The following is a 14,018-nucleotide window of genomic DNA, read 5'->3' as shown; positions in this document are numbered from 1 at the left end:
GTCACAATCCCTGTCTGCCTCCCATATCGCACCAGGCCAGGTAGGTGGCAGGGTGAGATCTGGGCTGACGGACACGCCATGCCTTCATAGGACCAGCTCCAGAGGAGTGTTGCATTGAGCCGTCCTGAAGGGTTAGCTGTCACTCGTCGCCTTTCAGGTTATGATGTGGATTTCAGAAGCTATTTCTCTTTGCTTGGTGCTTTTTCTGCAGCTTGGGCAAGTTGACTTCAAGGTACGTCTTTATCGGCTGAAAGGCCTTGGTATGATTAATTGGAAAAGTGAACTGGCATGATGTTCCTCTCCTTGGGCTTTCTCTGCATTGATAGAACTCTTTATTTGATGAACAAAGCACAGTGTTTACAAATAAGAGCGATGCCACCTTTAAAGGGAATCACCATTTGGAGAAAGAATTAAAGGAAAAAAGATATAAGTTGACTTAGGTGCTTCCTTCAGTAGTCATCGAGTCTGTCAGTTGCTGCATGATCACTGCTGATTTTCGTGAGTCTTCATGCATAAATTATTCTGAACATTTCTTGGCTTTTTTGCAGCTTCATGGGGATTGGCTGAGGCTCAAGCTGTTTCCTGCCCCCTGCTCCCATCCCGCTATATCCCTTTTATCAAGAGGCTGGAACTCTATGTGAAAATCTTTAACTCATCTTTTAGTATGTGCTCACTATCTCTAGAAATGACCTTATATTTTAGGGGAGAATTTTACTTTCCACTCAATTCATTTTATTCCTTTCTCTTGCCTAATTGCTCTGGCCCAAACCTCCAGTACTATGTTGAATAAGGGTGGTGAGAGTGGGCATCCTTGTCTTGTTCCTGTCTCGGGGGGATGGCTTCCAGTTTTTCCCCTTTGAGTATGATGTTGGCTGTGTGTTTGTCATATATGGCCTTTATTATGTTGAAGTAATTTCCTTCTATCCCTATTTTGTTAAGAGTTTTTATCATAAATGGCTGTTGGATCTTGTCAAATGCTTTCTCTGAATCTATTGAGATGATCATGTGGTTTTTATTCCTCATTTTGTTAATGTGGTGTATCACGTTGATTGATTGTGGATGTTGAACCATCCCTGTGTCCCTGGTATAAATCCCACTTGATCATGATGTGTGATCTTTTTGATGTATTGCTGTCTGTATTAATGTTGCCAATATTTTGTTGAGGATTTTTGAGTCTATGTTCATCAGCAATATTGGCCTGTAGTTTTCCTTTTTTGTGTTGTCCTTGACAGGCTTTGGTATCAGAGTGATGTTGGCCTTGTAGAATGTGTTAGGATGGGTTCCATCTTCCCTAATTTTTTGCAATAGCTTGAGAAGGATAGGTATTAAATCCTCTCTGAAAGTTTGGTAGAATTCCCCAGGGAAGCCATCTGATCCTGGGGTTTTATTCTTTGGGATGCTTTTGATTACTGTTTCAGTCTCTTTCCTTGTGTTTGGTCTATTCAGATTATTTGTTTCTTCTTGATTCATCTTTGGGAGCTTGTAAGAGTCTAAGAATTTGTCCATTTCCTCTAGATTACCCATTTTTGTTGGAATATAGTTTTTCATAGTATTCTCGTGTAATCCCATGTATTTCTGTGGTGTCCGTTGTCATTTCTCCTCTTTCATTTTTGATTTTGTTTACCTGAGCTTTCTCTCTTTTTTTCTTTGTAAGTCTGGTTAGGGGTTTGTCAATTTTGTTTATCTTGTCAAGGAAGCAGCTTTTTGTTTCATTGACCCTTTCTACTGCCTTTTTTGTTTCAATAGCATTTATTTCTGCTCTGATTTTTATTACTTCTCTCCTTCTGCTGACTTTGGGCTGTCTTTGTTCTTCTTTTTCTAATTCAGTTAGGTGTAGTTTGAGATTGCTTATTTTGGATTTCTCTTGTTTGTTAAGGTGAGCCTGTATTGTGATGAATTTCCCTCTTGGTACCACTTTTGCTGCATCCCATATGAGTTGGTATGGTGTGTTTTCATTTTCGTTTGTCTCCAGATATTTTTTTATTTCTCCTTTAATTTCTTTGATCCATTGGTTGCTCAATAGCATCTTGTTTAGTCTCCACATCTTTGTCCCTTTCTCAGCTTTTTTCTTGTAGTTAATTTCTAGCTTCATAGCATTGTGATTGGAAAAGATGCTGGTTATTATTTCAATCTTCTTAAATTTATTGAGGCTTGCCTTATTTCCCAGCATATGGTCTATCCTTGAGAATGTTCCATGCGCACTTGAGAAGAATGTGTATTCTGCTGTTTTTGGATGGAGTGTTCTATATATGCCTATTAAGTCCAACTGCTCTAGCTTTTCATTTAATTCCACTGTTTTCTTGTTGATTTTCTGTCTGGATGATCTATCCGTTGGTGTTAGTGGAGTGTTCAAGTCCCCTACTATTATTGTGTTATATTTAATATCTCCTTTTAGGTTTGTTAGTAGTTGCTTTATGTACTTTGGTGCTCCTGTGTTGGGTGCATAGATATTTATAAGTGTTATGTCTTCTTGGTGGAGTGTCCCTTTGATCATTATATACTTCCCCTCTTTGTCTCTTTACCTGTCTTATCTTGAAGTCTACTTTGTCTGCTGTAAGTATTGCAACACCTGCTTTCTTTTGTTTGCCGTTAGCTTGGAGTATCGTCTTCCATCTTTTCACTCTGAGCCTGTGTTTGTTGTTGGAGCTGAGAGGTGTTTCCTGGAGGCAGCATATTGCTGGGTCTTGTTCTTTAATCCATCTTGCCACTCTGTGTCTTTTTATTAGAGAATTCAATCCATTTATGTTTAGGGTGATTATCGATATATGAGGGCTTAATGCTGCCATTTTAGCACTAACTTTCTGGTTCTCCTGCATTTCCTTTGTTTCTCATCCCATGTGTTTCAGTCTACCAGTTGAGTTATGTAGTTTTTTATGTTATGTTTCTTTGTTTTCTCCTTATTTATTATTGTGTCTCTGTTCTGCTTTTTTGTTTAGTGGTTACCATAAAGTTTGTATTCAAAATCTCATAGTTAAGATAGTCCACTTTCTGGGGCTGGCCCCGTGGCTGAGTGGTTAAGTTCGTGTGCTCCACTGCAGGCGGCCCAGTGTTTTGTTGGTTCGAATCCTGGGCGCGGACATGGCACTGCTCATCAAACCATGCTGAGGCAGCGTCCCACATGCCACAACTAGAAGGACCCACAACGAAGAATATACAACTATGTACCGGGGGCTTTGGGGAGAAAAAAGGAAAAAAATAAAATCTTTTAAAAAAAAAAAAAGTCCACTTTCTGATGGCCTCTTATTTCCCTTAGACTAAACTGATTTGGTCCCTTTCCTCTTCCTGTTCTAAGTTGTTTTTTTCACATCTTATTCCATCTTGTGTTGTGAGTTTGTGGTTAAATTGACAAGATTATCTTTGTTTTTTGGCATTTTCCTTCCCTTTATCTTTAAAGTTATACTTAAGTATTTGCTAATCTGTTCTGATGTATAGCTACAATTTTCTGATTTTGTCTACTTATTTATCTCCTTACTCTGTGCTTTGTAACCCCTTTCTACCCCCTTTTTTCAGGTATGATGGCCTTCTTGAGGATTTCTTGTAGGGGGGTTTTTGTGGAACTCCCTTAGCTTTTGTTTATCTAGGACAGTTTTTATTTCTCCATCACATCTGAAGGATATTTTCGCTGGATAGAGTATTCTTGGCTGAAAACTTTTGTTCTTCAAAGATTTTGATGTCATTCCAGTCTCTCCTAGCCTGTAAGGTTTCTGCAGAGAAATCCACTAAAAATCTGATAGGGGTTCCTTTGTAGGTTATTTCTGCCTTGCTGTCCTTAGTATTTTTTCTTTGTCATTCACTTTTGCCAGTTTCACTAGTATATGCCTTGCAGTAGGTCTTTTTACGTTGACATATTTAGGAGATCTGATAGCTTCTTTCACATGGATTTCCATCTCCTTCCTCCGGTTTGGGAAGTTCTTTGCTATTATTTCTTTGAGCAAGCTTTCTGCTCCATTCTCCTTCTCTTCTCCCTCTTGAATGCCTATAATTCTTATGTTGCATTTCCTAATTGAGTCAGATATTTCTTGGAGACTTCCTTCATTTCTCGTTAGTCTTAGTTCTCTCTCCTGCTCTGTCTGGAGCATTTCAGTATGTCTGTCCTCAATTATGCTGATTCGCTCCTCTATGATATCCACTTGAGTGTTCAGGGAATCTATATTTTCTTTTGTCTCATCGATTGTGTCTTTCACCTCCAATATTTCTAGATTCTATTTCTAGATAGATTTTCCTTTATACTTTCAATCTCTTTTGTGAAGTAGCTCCTGAATTCATTGAATTGTTTCTCTACATTCTCTTTTAACTCATTGAGTTTTTTGATGACAGCTATTTTGAATTCTCTGTCATTTAGATTACATATTTCTGTGTCTTCAGGACTGACTTCTGGGTACTTGTTATTTTCTCTCTGGTCTGGAGATTTAATGTAATGTTTGATGCTGCTAGAGGGCATGGCTTTGTTCTTTAGCATCCTGGTATTATTTGGTTGCAGTTACCACCTATTGCCACTGGTGGGGATCAAGAGCTGCATACTCTGAGTCCTCTGTGTTCTGCCAGGGTCCCAGGCACTGGAGCTGGCACTGGGTGGCCCAGTACCAAGTGGGGGGGAGGGGCGCTTTCTTCTGCATGCTCTTGGGGTTTTCTTGTTCTGCTCTCACTATCTGCTCCCCTGGGGTATTGACTTGATGAGGTCACCCTGTGATAGCTTTCACCCTGGTAGGGGGCTTCTCCTAGGCTGCCAGGGACCTCGGGGTCTTTGATGTTCCCCAGAACAGGCGTCCCCTCCCCTCTTCCTTCCCACTCGGTGGCCATGCTCAGTCCCAGATCACAGTCTTTTGGGGCGGGGGTGAAGTTTTCTCTTACCCCATTTCATCTCCTCCAAGGGGGCCTTCAGCCTGTCCGCCCTCTGACGTGTGGCTGCGTGGGTCTCTCAGACACCTTTTGTGTTGTGTGGATGTCCTCTGTTGGAGTATGGATGTCTTTTTTGTTGTATCATGGAGGGGAGAGACCACTGGGAGGACTCACTCCATCATGATGCTAATGTCACTCTTGTCTTTTCATTTTTTTGATAGTGCCCTTTGAAGCACATAAGTTTTCATTTTGACAAAGTCTCATTTATTTATATTTTTGTTGTTGTTGCTTGCTCTTTTGGTCTCATTTAAGAAACCTTTTCCTAATCCGAGATCATGGAGATTTACACCTATGTTCTCTCCTCATAGCTTTATGTTTGAGTTCTTAGGTCTTTGATCTATTTTGAATTAATTTCTATATTTGATGCGAGAAAATCAATAACCATAGATGTATGGTTTATTATTGGACTCTCTGTTCTAGTCCTTTGATCTATAGGTCTATTCTTATACCAAGCACCTTGTTCTGATTACAGCAGGTTTGTAGTAAGTTTTGAACCTGGGAAGTGTGAGTTCTCCACTTTTGTTCTTCTTTTAAAGATTGTCTTGGGTATTCTGTATTCAAATAAAAATCTTAGGGTCAGCTCTTCCAGTTTTGCACAGAGTTAGAATCTTGATAGGCATTGTGTTTAATCTGTAGATCAATTTGGGGAGTATTGTAAGATTAACTATATTAAGCTGTTCAATCCATGAATGCAGATGTCCTTCTACTTATTTAGAACTTATTTAATTTCTGTCAACAATGATTTTCTTTTTTCGTTTTTGGCTTAAGCCAATACTATTTATTATCTTAAGGTTCTAGAGATCAGAAGTCCAAAACAGGTCTCACTGGGCTAAAATCAAAATGTCAGTAAGGTTGTGTTCCTTCTGGAGGCTCTAGGAGAAAAATCTGTTTCTTTGTCTTTCCCAGCTTCGGAAGGCCACCTGCACTCCTTGGCCTGTGGCCTCCTTCCTCCGTATTCAAAGCCAGCATGCTAGGATGTTCAAACCCCTCTCTGATCTCTGCTTCCTTCATCAGAGCTCCTCTGACTCTGATCCTTCTGACTCCCTGTCAACAATGTTTTTAGTTTTCAGTGTATAGGTCTCGTTCTTCTACGGTTAAGTTAATTCCTAAGTATATTATTCTTTTGATACTACTGTGAATGGAATTGTTTTCTTAATTTTGTTTTTGGATTGTTCATTGTTGTGGTAGAGAAATACAACTGACTTTTCTATAGTGTTCATGTATCCTGAAACTTTTATGAATGCGCCATTACCTCTAATCCTCTTTTGTTGATTTTTAAGGAGTCATATTTATATATAACTTCGTGTTATCTGTGAATAGAGATACTTATGTGATTTTTTGGATATAATACCAAAAGCACAGGCAACAAAAGCAAAAATAGACAAGTGGGACTACATCAAATTAGAAAGCTTCTGTACAGCAAAGAAAACAATCGATAGAGTGAAGAGGCAACCTATGGAATGCATGAAAATATTTGCAAACCATATATCTGATAAGGGGTTAGCTTATAAAATATATGAAGAGTTTATACAACTCAAGAACAAAAGAAAGATAATCCAATTAAAAAATAGGCAAAAGACCTGAACAGACATTTTTCCAAAGAAGACATACAAATGGCCAACAGGTACATGAAAAGGTGCTCAGCATCACTCATCATCAGAGAAATGCAAATCAAATCCACAATGAGATATCGTCTCTCATCAGTTAGGATGGCTATCATCAAAAAGGCAAGAAGATAACAAATGATGGTGAGGATGCAGAGAAAAGAGAACCCTTGTACTCTGTGGGTGGGAATGTAAAATGATACAGCCACTGTGGAAAACAGTATGGAGATTCCTCAAAAAACTAAGAACAGAACTACTGTATGATCCAGAAACTATCATTGTAACTATCCCATTTCTGGATATATAGCTGAAGGAAATGAAGTGTTGAAGTATCTAGAAGAGATATCTGCACTCTCATGTTCGTTGCAGCATTATTCACAATAGTCAAGATGTGGAAACAACTTGAGTCCATCAAGAGATGAATGGATAAAGAAAACGTGGTGTATATATAAGTATGTGTGTGTGTATACACACACAGTGGAATATTAGCCATAAAAAAAGGAAATCCTGCCATTTGTGACAGCATAGATGAACCCAGAGGACATCATGCTAAGTGAAATAAGTCAGACAGAGAAAGACAATTACTGTATGATCTCTCTTATATGCGGAATCTAAAACAAAAAGAAAAAGGTTGAACTCATAGAAAAAAAGTAGAATGGTGGTTTCCAGGGGCGAGGGCGGGTGTGGGGATATGGGCAGATTTTGGTCGTGGAGTACAACCTTTCGTTCATAAGGCATGTAAGTTCTGAGGATCTAATGTGCAGCCTGGTGGCTGTAGTTAATATTATTGTATTGAATACTTGAAATTTGCGAAGAGAGTAGATCTTAAGCATCCTCATCACACCAAAGGTCATGGATGTATTAATTCACTTGATTGTGGTAATCGTTTCACAATGTACGTGTATATCAAGTCGTACACTTTGTACACTTTAACTGTATACAATTTTACTTGTAAATTATACCCCAATAAAGCTGAGGGAAAAACAAAATCAATGTACTAAAATCAATGACTTTCATACGTACAACCCCTCCCAAAAAGATGTAAGTGAAAAGAAGACCCAATTTACATTCACAAACAAAACAAAAACAAAAAAACAAAGGAAACCTATGTGTAAACTTGACCAGAGAAGTTCAGAACGTATATAAGGAAAGCTATAAAATACCCCCAAAAGCCTTAAATATAGACATGAGCAAATGGAAATATGTACCATATTCGTGGGTAGGAAGACTCGACATACACATGTCAGTTTCTCTAAATTACTTAACAAATTCAATGCAATTCCAATTAAAAATATGATCAGAATTTCTTCTGAAGCTAGAAGTGTGGATTATAATGTTTATTTGGAAGAACAAACAAGCAAGAATAGCCAGGGAAACTGATGGAGAATAGAAATAAAGACGTCTTGTTGCACCACATATTTAAAGATGCTGTAATGCTTCTGTAATTAAAACAGTATTGGTGTTGGTGAAGGAGTAGACAGACCACTGGAAGAGAATAGAAAAATCCAAATGGACTAAAGTGCATACGGAAATTTGACATGCATATAAAGGCAGCATCTCAAATCAGCGGGGGAAAAGACGAGGTATTTAATAATGGGGTTAGGAGGGCTGGATAGTCAAATGCAAAAAATTAAAAGTGGACCTGTTCCTCACACCAGGATAAATTCTGAATAGATCAGAGATAGAAGAAAACACGGGTCAAGTACTTTATAACCTCAGACTGGGGAAAACCTTCCTAGTTATGACAAAATGCAAAAGCAATAAAGGAAAAAGATTGATAAATTTGATTACATAAATAAAAATATTTTAAAGGACTAAATGGACAAAAACACAAACAAAAAAGGAAACAAAAACCCCACAGAAATACCAAACCCACCAACCATTAACAAAGTAGAAAGATCAAAGACAAATTGGAAAAAATGTATACCCTATTCATAGGCAAAGATTTGATGTCCTTAACATCTAAAGAGCCTCAAAAAATTTTAGATGGAAAAGATCAAATTTGCTACAGAAAAATGAGCAAAAATATGAACTTTACAGAAAAAATATTAATAGCCTTTAATCATATATAAAGTTGCTTCTCTCTGCTCATAGTAAGTGAAATGCAAAATAAACTTACAGTACTGAGATACCATTTTTCACCTGTCAGATTACCAAAATTCCAAAAACTTGAGAACATACTCTGTTGGCAAACCTCTAGGGGGACTGCAGGCCTCATATATTATTGGTGAGAGTGTTATAAACCGCAGAAACACTATAACTCTCAAAATTATATCTGCCTGTTGACTCAACAATTCCAATTCTAAGAATCTCCTGAAAACATACTGACAAAAATACAGAAAAGTTCGTTCATGGGGTTATTTATTATGGCGCTACTCGTAACAGCACAAAACTGGAAACAATCCAAATATCCATCAATAGGGAACTAATCAAATAAAGTGCCTCCACACAAGGCTGTCTAGGGCAGTTAGAGGAAACGATGGGAAAGACCTCTATTGACTGTTTCAAAAATATCTTATCGAGTGCAAAAATCCGGGTGTAGAAATATGTGTGTAATATGTTACCATTCATCTCAGAAAAGGTCTGAAGGCACTGGTTTATCTTTTCATATGATATGGAAGGATAAACAAAAACTGAGATCTATGAGGGAGTGCAGAAACAAGGTTGGGAGGACTATAAACCTTAATTTATAGAATTGATTTTGAAACCACTTAAATATTTTACAAAACAGTATTAAACTAAAAAGAATAATCCTAAAAATTAAAGCAAAATGAGACAAATGAACCTGGGCATTGAGTTGGTGGCATAACCAGATGAAGAGGAATTATTTTAAGTTAGATTAAAACATGGTAATTTGATTGGACATCCCCAGTGGGGGTTATCCCAAGGACAAACAAGCAAACAAAACAAATACAAAGAGAAATCTTAAATTCCTTCAGTGATCATGTTGGCATTGTTATTCTGAGTGTTGTGTGTGTATTGTCTAATAAAGCCAATGAGGAATTATGTTGATGTCAATGAGGGTCACAGTTTTTGGCATGGGAGAAAAGACTTACAGATGGGTGACGGCTGAAATTAATGAAATCTTGTAGTCCTGAATTGGAATTGGAAATATCAATATCAACTCATGATATATTTTATCTGAAAAACACTATTTCCTAACTCTGGCCACTGAAAAGGCGCGGAAACAGTGACTTAGCCAGCAGCAGAGAACCCACCTGTCTCCCAGACTGTGGTCTCGGAATGTCACTAAACGACCCAGGGCTCTTTGAGAAATGGGTCATTCCAGGACTGGGGCAGTAAGCGTACAAGATAAATGTGAGTTTAGATCCACATTTCACGAAACTGAACAGGTCCCCTCTGGCACCAATGTACTTAGCTCTGCTGGAGGATCTAGGATGGGAAGGGCAGCCAGCCAGCAGGGCAGCGTCGGGTGTGAAGGAATGAGACCACGTGAGCGGGTCCAGTGATGCCAGGGTGCACTGCCCAGCCATCCTTGTTAAGACTGAGATCCTCATTCCTCCACTTGTCTGGAGTGTTGGCTGCACCCAGCTCACACCTGCATCTTTCTCTGGGAATTGCTTTCAGTAGCGGGGAGCTGCCCCGCTTAAACTGGGACAACTTCACTGGGCCATCCCGGCTACTGAGGAAGTCCTATTGGATGGGCTGAGGTTTACAGTTGCAACTACATTGTATTTCAGCTTTTCCTCTGCTCAGTGCTGTCTCTCTCACTCCCCAACTGCCCTCCCCAATATACTTCCTGTGCATAAATCTCTGTCTCATAGTCTGTTTCATGGGGAACTTGGCCTAAGTGGATGCGTGTGGGAGCCATTCTGGCTTACAAGCCCCATTCCCCATATGAGACAATATGTATTGTTTCCTCCCATGGGAATAGCTTCCAGAGGTCTTAGCAAGGGACATGCCCCATTGCAAGAATGCACTGCATGTGGAGCAGCTCGATGTGTGGATTCCCATTAGGTGTCTATAGTTAATTCACAGTCCTCCCAGGCCAGGTGTAGCTTACTAGTAAGAAGTCGTTTTGCCATAAGCAGTGTGCCTGGTAAAACAGATGACATTCACCTTTATTGGGTTTCCAGGGGAACACAGCTAGAAAGTTAACCCAAGGTCATTTTTCCAGAGAGAAAGAGAATGAGTTTGTTAACCCTTTGTTCACATTTAAAAACCTACAAGTTCATAAAGATAACTGCAGCAAAACAAAAATCTCAACGACTCTCATTTAGAAGATACTGGGAAACTAACTCACTCTTTTGAAACCTGGTAAATAAAGGGAAAGAAAAACTTATCTAGACTTTGTTATATGAACTGTGCCTCAGGATAATGAATGAGTTGATAAGCGGAATTTTCTCTTTATAGAAGTATCCTAGCTAATAAATGAAGAATGATGGAATTAAGATATCGTCCTTGCAACTCCTACTGAAAAGATGAATCTAGACAATATTGTCAGTGACTGCTAACAGCACAGGAGAGTGACAGCCAGACACTGCGTGTCCTGATGCAAGTGCAGAACACTGCCGATAAAGTGCTGGCAACGAGTTCTAACCCGAATCATATCAAACTTCTAGATCTAAGCGCCGATTGTTGGGGGCAGATGGTATCATGGTGAGGCAATTTGCAAAATGCAGACTGTGGAAAGCTGTACAGAACAAATGACCTGGTGTCTTCAACAAAGATGTTGCAAGGGACACACACACACACACACACACACACACACACACACAGATATGAAGGGGGAAATGTATAAATTAAAAGGGACCTAAGAGACAAGAGGCACATTAACCAGCTATAATTTTGAACTTTATTAAAATCCTGATTTGAGTGAACTGTGAAAATATTTATTATTTATGGTTCAAGTGAGGGAATTTGAACACTGCTCAAAGACTAGATGATAGGAAGAAATGATTACCAATTTTGTAGCTTTGATAAATGCATTGTGGTTATGTTATTCCAAAGAGTCCTCAACTCTTAGAGTTGTAGACAGAAATATTTACAGATTAAGTGATAATATATCTGTCCCCCCCAATAATCTAGACCGTGGGGAAGTGGGAAAGGGATTGAATGAGACCACACTGGACATGAGCTGATAACTTCTGAGTCTGGACAATAGATTTGTGGGGCTTCACTATATTATTTCCTTTACCTTTCTGGGTTTGAAAGTTTCCATTATAACAAGTAGAAGCACATATGCATTTACTTTTTAATATAATAGTCTCACTCCTGGAAATCTATCCATAGATGTTATCCATGTAAGGATATTTAATGTAGCAAAACTAGCAAAAAGAAAAAAAATCCTAGAAATATATTGAATACCCAACAATGTTTGTGGTTGAATAAATTGTGATACCATTTAGTCATTAAAAAGAGTAATTTAGAGGCAAAGCGGTTTACCTGGAGTTTTCAGGAATATTGTTGAATGAGAAAAGCAAGACGCACACACGAATGTATGAGAGCTCGTTTTTTAACAAATAAAGACAAAAACCCAACATGTGTGTATTTGTATACGGGAGGGTGTCCCGTGAGGTGTTAACATGGGTTGCTGGGGGCCTCGGGGAGTGGGAAAGCGTTTTGGGTGGATTGTGGGGAGATAAGGCTGCTGAAAAACTCTCGTAAAAATAAAAGGCTGATGTGATGTGGCCTGTGTTCTGCTGGCGGGGGGGCAATACGGCAGGAGCAGGGGCTGTGGGGTCAGGCTGCATTCCAGCCCAGCTCTGCCACTTCCCAATGGTGTCGCAGTGGAGAGTTCAGCAGCATTGGTGGAGCACCTACCGTGTGCCTGGCCTGGCCTAGGAGTTTGAGATACAGAGGCAAAGATGCTGCTCCTGCCCCTTGGAAGCTGTATGCTAATAAGGAAAGGAGAAAGGTCAATGTGGGTCAGTGTTTGATGCACAGGATGCTGTGGGCATATTGCTTATCTTTTATGAACCTCAGTTTCCTCATCCGTGAGATGGGATTGCAGTGTCTGCTTCAAGGGCTGCCATGGGGGTTAAGAATGTGCAACACGAATGTAACCGCACCCTCTTGGGCCACACGCCTCTCCCTATAAGACCCAAACCAACATGCTGTTATTGTCCCCAGAGGTGGGAAGATGGGCAGTGAGAGTGAGTAAGGTGGGAGAGGGGTGTCAGTCAGGGAAAAAGTCTGAGAGCTGAAGCATAAAAGAGTAAGGGAGAATTTTGTGATGTGTTTGGAGAACACAGAAGAAAGGAGGGAAATTTGTTTATATATTCATTCATTTGAAAGCATTCACTTAACGCCTACTGTTTTATACTTCAGGGAACAAAATCGACCAAGATCTCTGCCCCCTCAGAGCTTATAATCTGGAAGGGGGAGATGGACAACGGACACTAAAATGAATAAATGTGTAAGTTACGTGAGACTTTAGAATTTCCATGGAAAAAAGGAAAAGCAGAGCAGAGTGTATTCGTTTGCTAGGGCTGTGTAACAAATCACACAATCAGGGCAGCAAACAGAAATTTATTGTCTCGCAGTTCTGGAGGCCAGAGGTCTGAGACTGAGGTGGCAGCAAGGCCGTGCCCCCGTGCAGGCTCTGGGGAAGGGTCTGCTCCAGGCCCCCTCCCGGCCTCTGGTGGTTCCTGGCTTGTGGCAGCAAACTCCAGTCTTCACAGGGCTTCTCCCTCTGTGCAGGTCTGAATCAGGGTCCGAGTTTTCCCTTTTTATGGGGACACCACTCATATTGGATTAGGGGCCCACCCTAGTCTGGTGTGACCTCATCTTAACTAATTATATCGGCAAAGACCCCATTTCCGAATGAGGTTACATTTGGAGCTACTGGGGGATAGGACTTCAACATAGGAATTTACATAACAGGAAGGGAGATTGAAGCGCCCAAGCTTCAAGGGCGGGTGGGCTACAGCGTCAAACAGGGAAACTTGCTGAGAAGGAGACTTTAGAGAGGAGGCTTGAGGAGGTAGAGAGTGGGCCACATAGATATCCAGGGAAGAGAGTTCCAGGTAGAGGGGACAGCCAGTGCAAAGGCACTGCGGCAGGAGTGTGCTTGGGATTTTCCAGGAACAGCCAGCATGGCTGCAGCAGAGAGTGTGAGAGAGTGACCAGGATCATCTCTGGGTCAGATGGGATCAGGTCCAGATCAGGTGGCCCTGGAGGTCCATGAGGGCTTTGCTTTTACTCTGAGCATCCCGGGAAACGATTGCAGGTTCTGGGCCCAGTGGCTGCGTGGACAGCACACTGTGGATGGGCGGAGGAGTTAGGAGGCCATGGCTATGATCCAGGTGGGAGATGACTGAGATAGGAGAGAGGAGAGAATTGCTGGAACAATGTCCTGAGCAGAGAAGTGGGCATGGAATCTGGTGCACAGGTGGAGGGATTGGCTTTAGAAAACCATGACATGGGTACCTGGCCTCTGTAAATATGTATAATTTAAATACTTTCTGCTTATTGCCTATTTAAAGAATCTAGCAAAATACATGGTGGACAGAAGGCCCCCAATAAAGGTTAATTTCTTTCCTCTCCCTTCCA

General features: G+C 40.3%; 1 long non-coding RNA gene across 1 annotated transcript in view; it reads left to right on the top strand.

Moving 5' to 3' along the window:
* Positions 1-46: 46 nt before the first annotated feature.
* LOC111768428 (uncharacterized) overlaps positions 47-14,018 on the top strand; it is a 39,100-nt gene continuing 25,128 nt past the window's right edge. Inside the window, exons 1-2 of the long non-coding RNA XR_002800796.2 lie at positions 47-232; positions 12,795-12,882. This is a non-coding gene — a long non-coding RNA (uncharacterized lncRNA). The remainder of the gene's footprint in view (positions 233-12,794; positions 12,883-14,018) is intronic.

This window comes from Equus caballus, chromosome 16, assembly GCF_041296265.1.
Source record: "Equus caballus isolate H_3958 breed thoroughbred chromosome 16, TB-T2T, whole genome shotgun sequence".
Classification (NCBI taxonomy): Eukaryota; Metazoa; Chordata; class Mammalia; order Perissodactyla; family Equidae; genus Equus; species Equus caballus.
This window is presented reverse-complemented; position numbering and strand designations above follow the sequence as displayed.